The sequence below is a fragment of the Lycorma delicatula genome, chromosome 11 (assembly GCF_047948215.1).
Source record: "Lycorma delicatula isolate Av1 chromosome 11, ASM4794821v1, whole genome shotgun sequence".
Lineage (NCBI taxonomy): Eukaryota > Metazoa > Arthropoda > Insecta > Hemiptera > Fulgoridae > Lycorma > Lycorma delicatula.
Window position 1 is genome coordinate 62,858,923 of NC_134465.1, and position 17,488 is coordinate 62,876,410.

Genomic DNA, 17,488 nt, shown 5'->3' on the forward strand with positions numbered 1-17,488 from the left:
TGTAACTGATACAGCTCATCTTTTTGTATTGTTACACTTATAATGAAACTGTTTAAAAATTCATTTGAATTCATTTCAAATATTGCAATTACTATTCATTATTTTTTAATCAATGCATTTCGATCAACTGTAATGAACTTTAATATAACTGTGAAAACATTATGTTTACTGAAAAAATGTACAGCTTTTTTATGAGTATTCTGTAGGATTAAAGAATATATGTTGGAAAAACTGATGAAGCATATTTTAGAAAATGGTGAACCCTATTTTTTGAGGTTTAAAAAGTGTGTTAAGAACCACTATTTTATACTTAACAAATCCTATTTCATTTTTTTGATCTAGTCGAAAAGTCGTATTTTTCCATTCCTTGCTTTGCCTACGTTTTTTAGTCATGTGTTACAAAGTTTTCATTTGTTTTTATATATTTTATTATTTCTTTCTTTCTATATCATTTCTATATTTTACTAAGATGTTGTAAAATAAATTACCATATTGTTGCTGAGGTTTGGGCTTTGAGCATCATGACTAAAATAATTTAAAGAACGAATTCATAAATTAACAATATTATTCCAGAAATGATGAACATCATCTTCACATTATTTTTTATTTTTAATGTGTTTGATAATGCTACATTTCTCTTATCTTCTTTCCCATAAGATCTTGCAACATTTTGAAACAAACACATTGTTTTACAAATATTTTAATTTTCTTTATATTAGCAAATCGTAAGAAGTATGTTACTTACATGCTTACAGACTGAAAATTAATTAACATAGAATGATATAGTAAATGACATATTACTTTAATGAATTTCACTACACAATTGAAATGAGTATCAATAATATGTTGGAATACTATTTAAAATGTTTTTTTTTTTTTTTTTTAGGTTTTGTTAGAGAAAATTTAAAAAAAGGTTTTTTTTTAAAATATAGATTTTTTTCTTAATTTTTTATGTGTAAGATAATAAGTTTGAATTTTACAAAAAAAGAGAATTAGTTGCAACAAAAATATCTACATTTTTAAACTGAGCAAGTAAAAATTATGGAAACCCCTTAACAATTTTAAAACATTCCAGATAGAATACTGTAATTTTCAGGACAAGGTATTGGTCAACTATTTTACCTTACAACAAGAAATAGAATTTCAACCTCTTCTTGGGGGATGGCCCAGTGGTTGTAACTCAAATATTTTTCATGGTAACAGCCTTTGTGTGATACATCATTTTAGAGGTATTTGCCGGCATCTATGGTGCAAGTGGTAGCATCTCGACTTTTTATCCAGAGGTCCCAGGTTTGAATCCTGGTCAGGCATAGCATTTTCACACACGCTACAAATCATTCATCTCATCCTATGTAGCAATACCTAACTAATGGTGGTCCAAGACGTTTAACAAAAAAATAAAATAAAAAATAAATCTGTAAGACCTGGTGTATAAATAGAAAGTTGGTATGATGTCTGAACCCAAAATAGGCAGCAGGATAAAGTTTGGATTTTGAAAATGATAAAATTTAGTAAGTTCAAATAATAAAATTAAATAAAAAGAAACTGAACTGAATTAAATTAAAATTTATTTTAAAAGTTAAACATAAATTTAAAAAAAATTAACTTTTACAAAAAAATTATTTTTGTTCTAATTTAATGAGTAATAAATGAAAATTTTGTCACTTACTCATGCTGATCAGCTGATCATTGATGGTCTCTTACTGTTGTTGCAAAAATGGAGCTTACTTCATTGTTGTGAAATATTGCATTTAGAGTGTTTCATTACTACACTTAGTTTCTTATGAGAATTTATTGTGAGTGGTTGGCTTGGCTAATTGATTTTTTTTACCTTTACCGCACTTGTAAGCCACTTATGTTATTTACATCTTTTTTACCTTTTTTGTCATTGTTTTTTACTGAATTAATCTTTTCTGTGCTGTCTGCTAACATTGCAATCAACCAGTAACTTGGTGAACAGGAGATGGTCACACTTTTAATGATGAGGGGCTTTGGTGATAAATGTTAAGTTATAATGAAGTTTGTTTGGTGATAAGAGTTAAGTTATAATGAAGTTTGTAAATTGTTTAATGGAATATTTAATAATCATAATCCGTTTCAAACGGTACAGTGTCTAAAACCATCAAATGATTTGAAGAAGCAGGGAACATTAATAATAGGAAAAAACCAAAACCAGGTAGGCCTAAATCTGCAACAAATAATAACAAATCGTTAGAGATTATGTAAGAATTTATTGAAAATCCTCATTCCTCGACTTGAAAAGAAGCACGAGAACATAACAGTAGCTAAAGTTCAGTAATTCGAACAATAATAAGTGAAAATTTCAAACTTTAAAATAATTTGTCTTGTGCAAGAACTTAACGAATATGATTATGATTGAAAACTTGAGTGCTGCCGAAGTTACAGTATTCTATCTGGAACGAACAGGATGCATATCCTGTAATACCTGCTTTCCCCAGAACATTTTCCTAAATGTTTTACTGCTACCTTGAAAATTATGAGATGTTTGAATATCATCTCATTTATCATTAGAAAATTAAAGATTTTCTAACAAAATAAATGTTGATATGACTCCAACTTAAATTGATAGTTATAAACTCTAAAAGACAAGATTGAAATAGAGAGAGAGAGATACACACAAAAGCAAGTTGAATTTTTATAAGTGCTAGCAGTGCCTACAGTGAAATAGGCAATAAAAACGTGAGTGACTACAAGATGAGTGTTAAATAGTACGTAAGCTAAAACATGTTTGTTTTTTTGGAAGTGCAAAAAGTTGTATCTATATTTAAATACATTTTGAAGTGATGTTATTAGGGCAGGAGTGGGAAAGAAATACTTTTAGCTAAAAGAAAGTAAAGTTAACTGAAACTGGTTTACGTATACAAAAGTAGTGACAATGTTTTCAGTGATAATTAAACATTTAAGTGGAATGCTATAAAACCTTTTGAAATAACGATTGGTATTTTTTAGTAATCCTGAAAATAATTAAATTCTTAAATGATTATTTTGAATTTTAGTAACTTTCAGCATTTTACATCTATGAAAAGTATATTAATCAACAAACTAACACATCTGATATAGATGGCCTGATCTCTTGGTTGAATAAAAATGGTAGGTGAGTCTGCCGCCTAAGGAAGGATGTGAGCTTTCATTTGGGTAGGATTGTTTCTTGTTTCTCCAAAACCTACCAGGCTGGTGTAGTGGTGAACTTTTCGCAAATCAGCTGATTTTGATGTTCAGAGTTCTAAGGTTCAAGTCCTAGTAAAGGCAGTTACTTTTACCACCAAATAACGCCGGTGTCCACAATATCTAGTGGATACCAATGTTATTTGGTGGTTGGGTTTCAATTAACTACACATCTCAGAAATGTGTCCTCTGAAGTAATAATGATGGTGGTTTCAGAGGCTAAATAGATAAAGAAAAAAAGGTGTTGATTTGACAATCATGATCTGAATCATTGATTGAATGATCGATTGAATCATCGAATATGATTTAAATCATTGATTTGAATCATGATTTAAATCATGATCTGACAAATTAGTTGATTTCAGTGTTGAGAGTTCTATGATTGAAATCCTGGTAAATGCATTTACTTTTATACAGATTTGAATACAAGATCATGGATACCAGTGTTTTTTGGTGGTTTGGTTTCAATTAACCACACATCTCAGGAATGGTCGACCTGAGACTGTGTGAGACTACATTTTATTTACATTCGTACATATTATACTCATCCATCCCCTGACCTTACCTTAAGGTGGTTCCAGAGGCTAAACAGAAAAAGAAAAGGATTGTTTCTCAAAAGACAGATTGTTATGTTTTATCTTTTCTTCCTTATCCGTTATTCTTTATTCCCATTTTAGGAAAAGGAATTGGTGTAGCTCTGATTATACTAGGACCATACTGAGGATTCATGGATGTTACTTGGTGGAGGGGGCTGCCTATGGACCAGCCTGAAAATTTTGTTTCCTATCCATCTGCAACATTTGTTATAACAGATAAAATTTCTGTTAGATAAATCAAACCTCCTAATCCTTGTAAAATAGAAATAACAATTCTAATAACCAACAAATTCAAATAATTAACTGTTTAGAAAACAGTTTTAAATTTTCATAAATTTTATAAAAATTATTTGTAATTCAGGCAAGATAGTCAAGTCAGATTCTACAAATCGTATTAAAAGCCCACAGAATGATAGTTTTTATGAAGCTGGCGTTATGAAATGTGCATTGTGAGATTGCATACATATAGCAATGAAGGTGGCGTGTGTTAAAAATAGAACAATTTATTATTCAGGTTTATTAAAAGAAATTGTTACAATTTCATCATTACATAATAATAATAATACCTTTGATTTTTATATAATCTAAAAAAAAACAAATTTCTAAGCATTTTTAAAATTAAATTCATCTTGTCTTTTCAATAATGTTCTGTAAATTTTTTTATAATGTTTCTTCTGGTTGCTGTACTAATAAATATTTAACTATTTTTTTCTTTTTGTAATAAATCTTCTTTTAAATCGTTTATAATACTAAAATTAAAACTAAAACTAAAAACTTAAAGCTATACCTGTAATTAGTTTAAAATATACCTTAAATTTTAGTTATAAAAACTAAAATGAAAGCCTTTAAGGTGGATTTACATTTATGTAAAATGCACACCTACAATTGATACTGTGTCCGGATCACTGTCGACAGTTTCAATTTATGTATAGAATACTATTTATCACATGCTGTTTCTTCACATAGATTTTGTTTTAAGATCAAAGAAAAGAAGATGAAGCCATTGCATGTTGCTAATTTACAGAGTGAAAAACCTAATAGATTTCATATTAAAGATAACAATAGTATTTTTATTTCCCATAAAGTGAAATCTTTGGATATTTTATTAGACAAGTTGACGTGAGATGATGAAATTAATTTTGTTTGTAGCAAGATCAAATCGTACTGTTTTGCTTTGAAACACCTTAATAAAATGATAAGCTTGTCATCTTTATTAAATACTTATTATTTCGGAATAAAATATGTCATCTCTTAGGCTCCCTCAAAAATCAGAAAGAGTTTTAAGATACAAAAATGGGCCATCAGATCATTTTCTGACCCCCATAATTATGAACAGTGTAAACGATATTTAGATAATTAAATTTAACTTATCAATCCACCAGAGTAGTCAAGTGGCTAAACTTGTCATCACAAAATCAGCTGATTTTCAAAGTGTAGAGTTCTAAGGTTCTTGTAACGGCAGTTGCTTTTATATGGATTTAAATTCTAGACTGTGGATACAGATGTTCTTTAGTAGTTGGGTTTTAATCTACCACACATCTTCAGGAGTTCTCAACCTGAGTCTGTTCAGGACTACATGTTTACCAGTAGATCTACACTTATATTTGCAGCTACAGGCCTGGCAAGCCAGTAGCAGTAACTGCAGTTACCTATACACACACACACACACACACACACACACACACATTAACACTCAGATCTGGCAGCAAGCTCGAAAAAACTGGTTGAAATAATAAATAACATTTAACATATCTTTGTGTTTATGAATGTGCAATCTTTGTTAAAATGAATGGTCCCTTATCCTCCAAAAATAACAAAATCCACCTTTACCAAACCAAACAAAACTGTTTTCTGATAATTCAACACAATACTTCAGCTAGGAAGGGTATTATGCTTAGATTGCCATTTTTAATAAAGTATTGAACTATTTGAAGAATCTTCCCATCAATTTATTTAAGTAAAATTAAATGATACTCATTTACATAAATAATATTACTCTTGAATTTTATTATTGTTATTTAAATGAATTAAAAAAAAAAATTATCCGCATCCCATACAACATGTACATAAATATATGTTCAAAATAATTTTTAATAGTGGGTTCTGAAATATGAAATGTTTTGTTGTAATTTTGATTAGTGCTGCGCACCTTGGCTGCTTTGAAGCCAACATTTTAGCATTTTTCTTAAAATGTTCATGATTTAGGATTAACAATATTCATATATTTCGACTCAAGAGTTGAGGAAATATCATGAACGAGGCCTCATTAGATGTGACTTGATTTTCCAACTGTTTTAAGTCATTGCTCATCCCAGTAGATCAGTTAGGTCTCGAGTTATTACAATTTTAATATTTTCAACATTTTTCTTTCCATGTTTTAATATAGGGGGGATATATGGACTTTAATTACATTTATTACTTTTCCGTCTAGATAGTGCTATAGCAGAGCTATAACTTTAGAAGGGAAAGTATTATAATCGTCCAATTTGGTCATATCTGGTTTTCACCAGATCTTGATGTTTTGATACCTAAGGAGCCCAATAAACCGGATAAAAATTTTCTCGATGTTAATGCTTGTATGTATGTGTGTGTTTTCGATTTTGACCAGTAACTCACTGTTTATCTCCAGAACTACGGAATCAATTTTGACCAGGCTTGGTCAGATTACTTCTATATAATTAATAGATTATATTAATGACATTAAATTTTCAACTTAAAAGATGAAGGGGGTGAGGGGCTACAGAGCAAGTCCAGCCTCAGTATCTTGAGATTTCTCTTAATTAAGAAAATTTTTTCTTAGGCACATTTGTTAACGATTAAAAAATAACAATATTTGCATAAACATTTTGTAAAATCGCACCCCCACCCCAAAAAAATACTCTAAACTAGTGGCTAAGTGAGCATACTGAGTCAATAGTACCCCCTCTTAACACAAGTAGCGCTAGTGTCGCAGTTTGCTATTTTGGAATAGCAAATTTCTCTGTGAGAAATTTCCTTTTCCCTCGTCCTGTTGGATCAGGTAATTTGAAATTCCACAGAGTTGCCGACCAAATTTTTTTTTTCAACTTTAAATCTTATTATTTATTTTACTTAATTTCATTAATATTTCAAAGATTGGTAACAATGACATATACCTGTTATAACCGTCTGCTATGTTCTGACGTCACAAGTGAGTGATAAAATTAAATAAATGAATAATATTTCAAGTGAAAAAAAAGTAACTCAATATGGCTGGGTCACGAACCAGATTGCCTGGTTGACTTGGTACCTGGTCAGTTAAGCCTCGTGGCTATATCAGTCTGCCAACTGTACAAGCGAAATCTTTTCTATGCAAATTGTGAAATTACATTAGTTTTTAGTTAGTGCTGACCACATCTGCGCGAAATAAATATGGTACGCCTGCGCATTTTAGTTTGATTCATTTAATTAAATGAAAAATTATTATATTTAAATAAAATTATAAATATTTTAAGTTAAGCTGTGCATCAGAAACATCCCACATTTATCAGCTTTTTTTTATCTTATAATTTATCCTATAACGATGTGATTTATGTAATGTATTATAAAATTTATCAAAATTTTTTAATTTATATATTTTTTAAATTTAAAAAAAAATAGTTTTCTTCTATTTTAGTTGAAATGAATTATATCGTATAATTGTTTATCTTAATAGAAAAAATTAAAAAGATATTTATCTCTATTTATTCACTTCTCCAATCATAAACAAGTATCTAATTACAGAAATCCTGATAAAAAATTAGATTATTAACGAATTAAAAATTTAACTGACCTGGTTTCGAACCCAGATCTTTGAAAAAATAAATAATACGCTACCACTCTATCATGATGATCGATGAAGACTTCAAAAAATATACGCTACATAAAAATATAAAATAAAATACTATATATAGAAAATTAATGAATGTATTTCCTAGTTGAAAACACTATTTCCTGACATATTCAGATAAAAGCTGTCTCTTTTTAACTATCTTTATTTTTTTTTTTTATTCAGTTTAACAACGTTCCCCTTCCTGCACTTCTTTCCTCATTAATACTGTCATATTATTTGTTTTTTCCTCTTTAGTTCATACATATTTATTTAATGCGACGCCTATCCTTTCAGTTTTTTTCTTTTAGTATGAATTATTCTTACTTGACCCAAACAACAATGAGTAAAGTATGCAATCAATCAAAGTCAACCTTATTCTTCTTACAAATTTTAATATTATTTTACTTAATAGATTAAAATATTTTATAAAATAAAAATTTGATTCAGGAGTTTTTACAAAATATTTTTATTTTAATAGTTTTAGAAACATGTCTTCAAGTGTGATCATTTATGATAAATGAGTATTTTCTAGTAGTACATGTAGAAATAGATAATTTACCACAGCACAATTACAGGTTCTATTATACTGTAGAAACAAGCAAAGGATAACATAAGAATTAATATCAGATATGATTATTTGGGGGAATTTAAGGATTTTCATGTGGGCTAGTCAGGAAAAATACTTTATGAAAGAAGAACACTATGGTATAAAGCGTGTATATATATATATATATGTGTGTGTGTTTGTGCGCACGCGCGCGCGAGTAGTTTATTATGAAAATGAGTTATGGGAGGTTATAGTATTTGATCTGTCGCGGTGTCAGAGGCAGTGGCTTGGGAGTAGGTAGCCGATATGCTAAAGCAGTTGTGGAGAAATTACGTTCTGTGGAAGAAAACCACAGGTTAAGTAGAGGCCTTGGTGTCCCGGTGCGGGCGAGTGTCTAGAGAGTCCCCCGATCTTGTGGGGGTCGACTGGATGCAATGAAGCTGCGGTCACTCTACCTGCTGGGGTCTCGAGGACTTCCCTCACTTCCTAGCTAAAGCTGATGGCATGTAAGTATGCGTATGGTAAGTATGAGTGTTGCGAGAGTTGGTGTGCGTGTGTCTGTACGCGGATGATGCATATGTGTTGTTTATTTGGTTCAAGTGTGTTTGATGTTGTTTTGTGCTGGATCTGAATGATACCCCTCCTGAAGTAATGCTTTACCAGCTATTCCTTTTTTTTTTTTTTTTTTTTTTGGAGAGGCGGGTTGCCAGGGATGGAGGTTTAGTCGGTAGTGCGCAGGAATACATACGCCTTTTTTACTATCTTGCAGAACCTGTTATCGAGTCCGACACTGCTTCGGCGCTCGGAAATGGGGTTCTTCCAACTGTTAAAAAACAAACCTTTATCTCAGGAAAGAGGTGCTGTCAGATAGTTGTGATGTTATGACCTTGAAGCGGTGGCCGGTTTTAGCGCAGTGACGTCATTTGGGAGGTTGTTAATCTCTCACGGTGATAGTGGCGGTACCTGGGGGGAGTTGGTAGCCTTTACCTTCGGTAGACTATACAATTTATCGAAATGAATAACTGCTATTAAATAGTTGTGACGTCATGTGACCTTGAAACAGTGGCCGGCTGTAGTGCAGTGACGTCATATGACCCTGAACTGTGTTATCGCCGATATATTGCTGTGATGTCATCAGAGCCGGTATCGAATGGCGAGATGCATCTCCGAGTCGCGGCCGATACAATAGCATAAACGAGTTGCAAGACTGATGATGTAATTCATTTATTGTATTCACATTTAAAAAATAGAATCGGATGTAACCTATTAAACATATCGTTGTAAATCAACTTTTTTTCTAAAGTTTTAAACTGCAGTAATTCCTCATCATCGAAGGCATTAGCGTATCTAATCGGAAGGAATATGTTAAATTGCCTCTCAGTGTCACCATCTACAGTGGATAACAGAGAACGTCCCTGTCGATTTTTTACCGTTTTCATTTCTAAGATTAAGTACGGCTTAGCAACAATCATTTCTCTAGGATTTTTTGTCGGTGTACTTGATTTGTTTGCCTTAGCGATAGCATTAAAACGACGGCAGAAATAATCCTTTAGATCGAGCATTATATATCTGTTACAGTGGGTCTATAATGTGTAGTACGTATCAATTATACATATAAGTTACGTTACATCGGGGTGTAACATGGCAGGCAGTCTGACCCTATTTCATAGGCTGCACCTCACCATTCAAAGGCGCGAACTTCACAACCGTTTCGTAGATTAATACACAATAAGCTGTACTATTTGCAGTTACGGCATTATCAGTTGCAAAGGTGACCATTAGGTGATCGATAAAGACCGATTTCAGCGATTTGTTCTGATGATAGCAATCGATCACGTACAGAGGTACATCCTTTCTGAAATCTGCATAAGTGTATGCCAGGTCGCTTTCCTTTTGACCGTAATACGATGTTTGGAAATCTATGAACATTCTGTACATTTTACTGATGTCCCCTTTCAAGTCATCGTACGGGTAGTAATCTGAATAGACTTTTAAATTCTATCACTATTTTGATCTTTACGGAAGAACCTGAAACAGCGTTTGTAGATAATTACTCTATGATCATCTTTTGTTAATTGCGAACTGATCAGACGTGAGAAGTCTGATATGTAACAGTAACGACTAGATTTCTCGTTCTTTATGTACAGTAGATCGAAGTGATTCAATCTTTCAATATCCAATTGGCCACTCACAAGCGGCGAGTCAATGTGGCGAGAGCCGCATTGTCGGACCTTGTGGAAGTTTCTTGATGCGGTTGCTATGTTCAACCGACAACAGTAGTTTGCTTAAGGGAAAAGACTCCTACCGCGCTGCTGTAGGAAGCTAACCGAGAAATATGGCTGGCTACCAGCCAGATTATGGCTCCAAGTATTTTAATGGTGGACAGGTACTTTTGCTGGCATTCAGCGGTCTAGGCGTGGCAGCGAATTGCTGTCTTTGACGAGATAAATTTAATTATTGATAGTCATATATGTTTTAATAGATGGGGTGCGCCTACCCATTTTAGTTATATATGACATGTTGGCGGTGGGACAGGCAAGGAGTGGTGTACGGTACCACGCTTATTCCGCTCACGCTTTTAGGTTAGCTCTAGGAGCTAGTTAGGACATTGGTTGCTAAATTGTTTCGAGGCTCAGTAGCACAGCAGTAGTAGCAGTTTGTGGCACAGACATTCGGTCTTATGCGCTAGGGCGACCGAATGGGGTGGTAGCGGGAGAAATCCTAAGCAAACAAATCTTCCAATATAGCAAACCTTTATCGGTTTTACTTCGTTGTTTTTCTTTAACGTGTATACATTTACTGAAACGTTATTGGCTTCCTCAAACTTTACAACGTTTTTTTTTTTCAATTGAAAATTTAAACATGCTGAAATCATATTTATTCACTATCGCTGTGTATTGCTCGTCTAGTCGTTGTGGATGACGTCCGATTAAACGTTTACTCAATATTGTCCATACAAAGCATTTGCTGTCATTATTATTCACATTCATAACAGCTTTCTTTCGTTTCATAATATCTGGTAAATCTATGTACGATGAACCAAGCAGCGGAAATATATCTTTACGCGTACGAATAAAACCATCTATAGAAAGAAGTTTCCAGCCGCTTTCCTTCGCTATGAATTTCGTCTCTTCCTTGAATAATTTATCAATCGCATTATCAAGTGCTTCGTTTAAATCGTTTTACTATGAACGGTAATCTCTTGTGTTATGAAGTTTGTATCTATGTTACGTTATCGTCATTTCTGTTTATCATTAATCGAAATCGTTCATATGTACATTCCAAGAATTGGTTGAACTTGAGTGATTTTTCATGATGAAGGGTTTCGGTCAGGAGGTCTACGATATTTTGTTTTAAATTTTGCATGAGTATGTACATGTCTTTTAATCCACCGAATTGCTGTAGTAATATGTTACCAGACTGTGATCGAACGCATTTTCAACAGTACTAAATAGTGCAGCTTGACATATATTTAGTCTGATTTTTATAGATTTCCGCACATTATCATTACCGTAAAACTCGTTCTCAATTTACCTTCGTCCGATAAACGTACCCTTTACACTTTACATTTATTCGGATGAGTAAGCAACTGACACTAATCAGATAAATGTTTTGTTGATCTAAAAGCCTTATCACAAAATAAACGTTTTTTTTTTTTTGTCTTCAGTCATTTGACTGGTTTGATGCAGCTCTCCAAGATTCCCTATCTAGTGCTAGTCGTTTCATTTCAGTATACCCTCTACATCCTACATCCCCAACAATTTGTTTTACATACTCCAAACGTGGCCTGCCTACACAATTTTTCCCTTCTACCTGTCCTTCCAATATTAAAGCGACTATTCCAGGATGACTATATTTTTCCAAATGCTTCTTTCTTCATCTATTTGCCGCAATACCTATTCATTTGTCACTTTATCCACCCATCTGATTTTTAAAATTCTCCTATAGCACCACATTTCAGAACCTTCTAATCTTTTCTTCCCAGATACTCCGATTGTCCAAGTTTCACTTCCATATAAAGCGACACTCCAAACATATACTTTCAAAAATCTTTTCCTGACATTTAAATTAATTTTTGATGTAAACAAATTATATTTCTTACTGAAGGCTCGTTTAGCTTGTGCTATTCGGCATTTTATATCGCTCCTGCTTCGTCCATCTTTAGTAATTTTACTTCCCAAATAACAAAATTCTTCTACCTCCTTAATCTTTTCTCCTCCTATTTTCACATTCAGCGGTCCATCTTTGTTATTTCTACTATATTTCATTACTTTTGTTTTGTTCTTGTTTATTTTCATGCGATAGTTCTTGCGTAGGACTTCATCTATGCCGTTCATTGTTTCTTCTAAATCCTTTTTACTCTCGGCTAGAATTACTATATCATCAGCAAATCGTAGCATCTTTATCTTTTCACCTTGTACTGTTACTCCGAATCTAAATTGTTCTTTAACATCATTAACTGCTAGTTCCATGTAAAGATTAAAAAGTAACGGAGATAGGGAACATCCTTGTCGGACTCCCTTTCTTATTAGGGCTTCTTTCTTATGTTCTTCAATTTTTATTGTTGCTGTTTGGTTCCTGTACATGTTAGCAATTGTTCTTCTATCTCTGTATTTGAACCCTAATTTTTTTTAAATGCTGAACATTTTATTCCAGTCTACGTTATCGAAAGCCTTTTCTAGGTCTATAAACGCCAAGTATGTTGGTTTGTTTTTCTTTAATCTTCCTTCTACTATTAATCTGAGGCCTAAAATTGCTTCCCTTGTCCCTATACTTTTCCTGAAACCAAATTGGTCTTCTCCTAACACTTCTTCCACTCTCCTCTCAATTCTTCTGTATAAAATTCTAGTTAAGATTTTTGATGCATGACTAGTTAAACTAATTGTTCTGTATTCTTCACATACATACACAAAATAAACGTAATGCATTTATAAACGAGTCATCTAAACCGCTTACGCTTTTCACTTCGATGTCAACACCAACGTTATAAAGTTCTATATCTCCTTGTTTCCATATAAAATTTGTTTCCCGAATATAAAATGTACACTCCAAAACGAGATTAAACCTAATTGAACCCGTCCTTTTAACTGAAACCATCAGCAGACTTTTAATATCTTCCATTACACTATCAAGAAAGGAACAAAATCTTTTTTATCGGATATAAGATTTTTATACATATATAATTCTATATTATATTTTTGAGGTGGTTTCGCTACATAATTGTATATTATCGAATCACAAAGCTCTGGTCTAGCACGTTTGCTTAGGGATGTATCCAGCAGTAATACACGTTTAAACTTCATGACTGCTCCTGTTATAATTGGATGGAAGTTGCGACACGTTTATGCTATTGCATCGGTCGCGGTACGGAGGTGCACTTGGCCATTCGATACCGGTTCTGGTGACGTCACAGTATATGTCGGCGGTACACACAGTTCAAGGACATATGACGTCACTTCACTAGAACCAGCCATACCTCAAGGTCGTTTAACATCACAACTATTAAATAACAACTATTCTTTTCGATAGTCTACAGGAGATAAAGGCTACCAATTCCCCCAGGCAGCGCCTCTGTCAGATCAAACACTACAACCTTCCATATGACGTCACAACCGGCCACTCTTCAAAATCATTGCGCTCTAGAACCGGCCACCGCTCCAAGATCATATAACATCACAACTATTTAATAACACTTCTTTCCTGCGATAAAGACAACTAACTCCTCTGACACCGCGACAGAACAAACAAACTCCCACATTCTAGTGACCCAGACTAGCGCTTGAACCGGCTATTGTAACATACTCACGTGCGTGTATGTGCCGCTCGCATATTTATATCTCACTATTACAAAGAAACAACGTCTTTATCGTTCGTTCCTGATAACCGTGAACAATACTGAAATAATAATTATGAAATTTTAACTTAAAGGCTTTTTTATGACACCGGAATATTTACAACCAATTTCACAATTTGGTAAGTCGTTTATAAAAAAAAAAAGAAATAAGCTGAACAAATTGTTAAACCTTTTGCTAAATTTAATGCAGTTGTCTTCTATATCGGTCGATATTAATATCGATTTATTCAGGTAGTTATTATAGTAATTTACAAAATGTAATGTCATTTTATAATTCGGCGGCGACCCGCGAGCACTCATTCTTACGCGAGCAAAGTACCACTGTAGATTTTTTTTTATATACTGAATTAAGAAATTCCATCAGAGTAAGGCATACATAATTAACATAGATTCGATTAAAAATTTGGTATTTATATTTTCATAATCATGAAAATTTCATGATCGTAGACAACTAGTATCTGCGCCAAAGCATTCATAAAGAGCAACATATACGTCCGGCTCAAAATCGAGTTTAAATTTAGAGAAATATGTTAGATCATAAATCAACATTTGATTATCACTCTGAAATTTACTTTCTAAATTTGAAAGATATTCAGATAGGTAACACGATTAAAAAATGTAATCATTGCCATGCAAAAAATCGAATGATGAAACTCCTGGTGTTTCTGTGCTGTGAGAAAAGTAGTTCTTGAATAAGTTTAATAATCTCATGGTTTCATTAGAAATTTGATTTTAGGAACACATAATAAAAAAAATATTTTATTCGCTTTGATGTGAATAACGATAAATCTCAAAGTAACTGCTTACACATAATTATTAAAAGACTTTTTCCAATTTTTGAAGTTCTGCACGCATATAGCATGGGAAATGCAGCGATAGGGAGTACTAATAAATAAATATATATATACATACATATATCCCGTCGCGGTCACGTGGTGTGTAGCCGGTCAGAGATTGCTTTGCTCGCCAGGAGACTTTGCCCTGTGGACTCCCCTGTGCTTATTCTGATTATGTTATACGCGAAATACATAATCAGAATTATAAACATAAATTACCATTATAATGTTACCAAATATCATAAAGATTGATTCAACAGTGGTAGCATGTAACAATGAACTATAACAACTAAAAGCGTTATCTGATTATTAAAACGAAATCTCACATAATAACTGTAAAGGCCTCCTCAGCCTTTACAAGTAAACAAGATTAAAGAAAACCACAACGAAATACACGTTAAGTAAAAAAAATGAATTGGAAAGACTTAGAAATATTCAAAAGCCTTTTTAAAGAAACTACTGCAGCGCCTCCTGGTGGCTTATAACCGTAAAACTAATCTAAGAACCTGCTGTAAAGTGATACCTATGCAATGAGATGATGTAGTGCAAAATACCGCATCAAAATCGGCTCAGCCGTTTTAGAGAAACACATCTACTACAGCGCCCCTTGGTGGGCTATAACCGTAAAACATATTTAGTACCTGTTCTGAAGTGATACCTAAGTAATGCAAAAAAACCGCATCGAAATCGGTCCAGTAGTTTTTCAGGAAAATGTTAGCAGAGATACACACACACACACACACACACACACACACACTCACAGACAACCTCTTACCCCAAACGCATATGCCGTCTCCGTTCCATCGTGGGTAAAAAGGCAAAAATGTAAAAAATAATTCATGCTTTCTTACCCCTTAAAATAATAAAATTCAAAAAATCCGAGAATGGTTTTTAGATATTTATTTGAAGAGTATTTTGAAGACTATATCGAGTGAATATCTCGTTTAGAATAATCGAAAATTGGGAAAATTTGCAAAATCAAATTTCGAATCATTGTTCGAATTTTTTTATTTTTCTTCACCCATTTAAAGGAAGAATTTCAAAAAAAAATTAGAAATCGGTTTCTAGATATTCACATGAAGATTACACACCCAAAATCAAGTTGATAAAATCAAATTCAATGGAGGTAAGGCTGCAAAGCAAGGACACTCTCAGTATCTTAAGATTTCGCCTAATTAAAGCCATATTTTTTCATAGACACATTTGTTAACAATTAAAAAATGATAATATTTTAAGAAAAACGTTTTTGCAAAATCGCACTCCCACCCCAAAATATGTTGTTGTAGTCGTCTGCAATGTTGTGACGTCCCAGCTGAGCGGTAGTATTAAATAAATGAATAATATTTAAAGTGTAAAATAGTAACTCCGTCTGGTTGGGTCTCGAACTCGATCGCCCATTTGATTTGGTACCTAGTGCGTTAAGCCTCGTGGCTATACCAGCTTGCTGTTCGTACAAGCTAAATTTGTTCTATGTAAGTTGTGAAATTACATTAATTTACTTAGTGTCGACTGTTGCCGCTAGTACCGCCACACCCGCGGTAATTAAATACGGTATGCGTGCGCGCTATAGTTAAATTCATTGAATTAAATAAACGAAAAAAATTATATTTAAATAAAATGTAAATCTTAAATTATGTGTGTGTAAGCCGTGCATCAGAAACAACCCACAGTTGTGTTTTCAGCTTTTATTTATATCATCTTTCCTTTGTGCTACCTAAATGGCTACCTAAATTTAAAAATAAAAAAATATAAACACAATTTTTGAGCAGCTTATTTAATCTTGTTTTTCAGCAGCATAAATATTAATTTATATTTAGAATATATATATATATATATATATATATATATATATATATATATATATATATATATATAAAGGTAGATAATATTTGAATAATCACTAAAAACTTGATTAATTTTGGATAAGATTAATACATTAGCAGAATATATCCGGGTCATGGAATCAGTATGGGGCTTACTTATCGTGAATAGAGGGGCTAAAGGAAGGTTACGAAGCTGCAATTGGTTACAATAGTAACTAATGATAGGAGCAATTAATTACACAGTAATTCGATATTTACTTGAATACATACAATTTGATTTAGGACTACTAATCACTTTCTTTCCTCTTTCATCTTTAAATTTCTCTCTCTCCTTCTTTTCTTATTGTAAAGTTAAACCACTTTTTTGTTAATTTAAAGATTATTAACTTACTTTTAAATTTCGACCACTATTTTGAAATATTTCTCAAAAAATCATTTATACAATTTTGAAAAAAATTAATGCTGCGTTTAATTCTACTTGAAACGTTAACATTTTTCATTTATTTTTTAATATGTGAAGGTATTTCATTAAAAAAAAAATAAAAGCAAAAAACAGATTTTTTTTTCATTTTATTGTAATTCATATTACCAATAACGATTTTACAAACAATGGTTGGAGAAATTTAAAGTGAAAAATTGTTACCATAAATAAAATTACTTCTAACCATGATATAAAGCATTTACCAAAAAAATGAATACAGATTGTCACAGCAGAATTTTGCTAAACTTCATAGGCGAATTTTTCTCAATAGAATAATGAAAAAGGTTCATATAAACATAGGTCGAAAACGGTTCGTTAGCGAGTTACGGCTAGTGA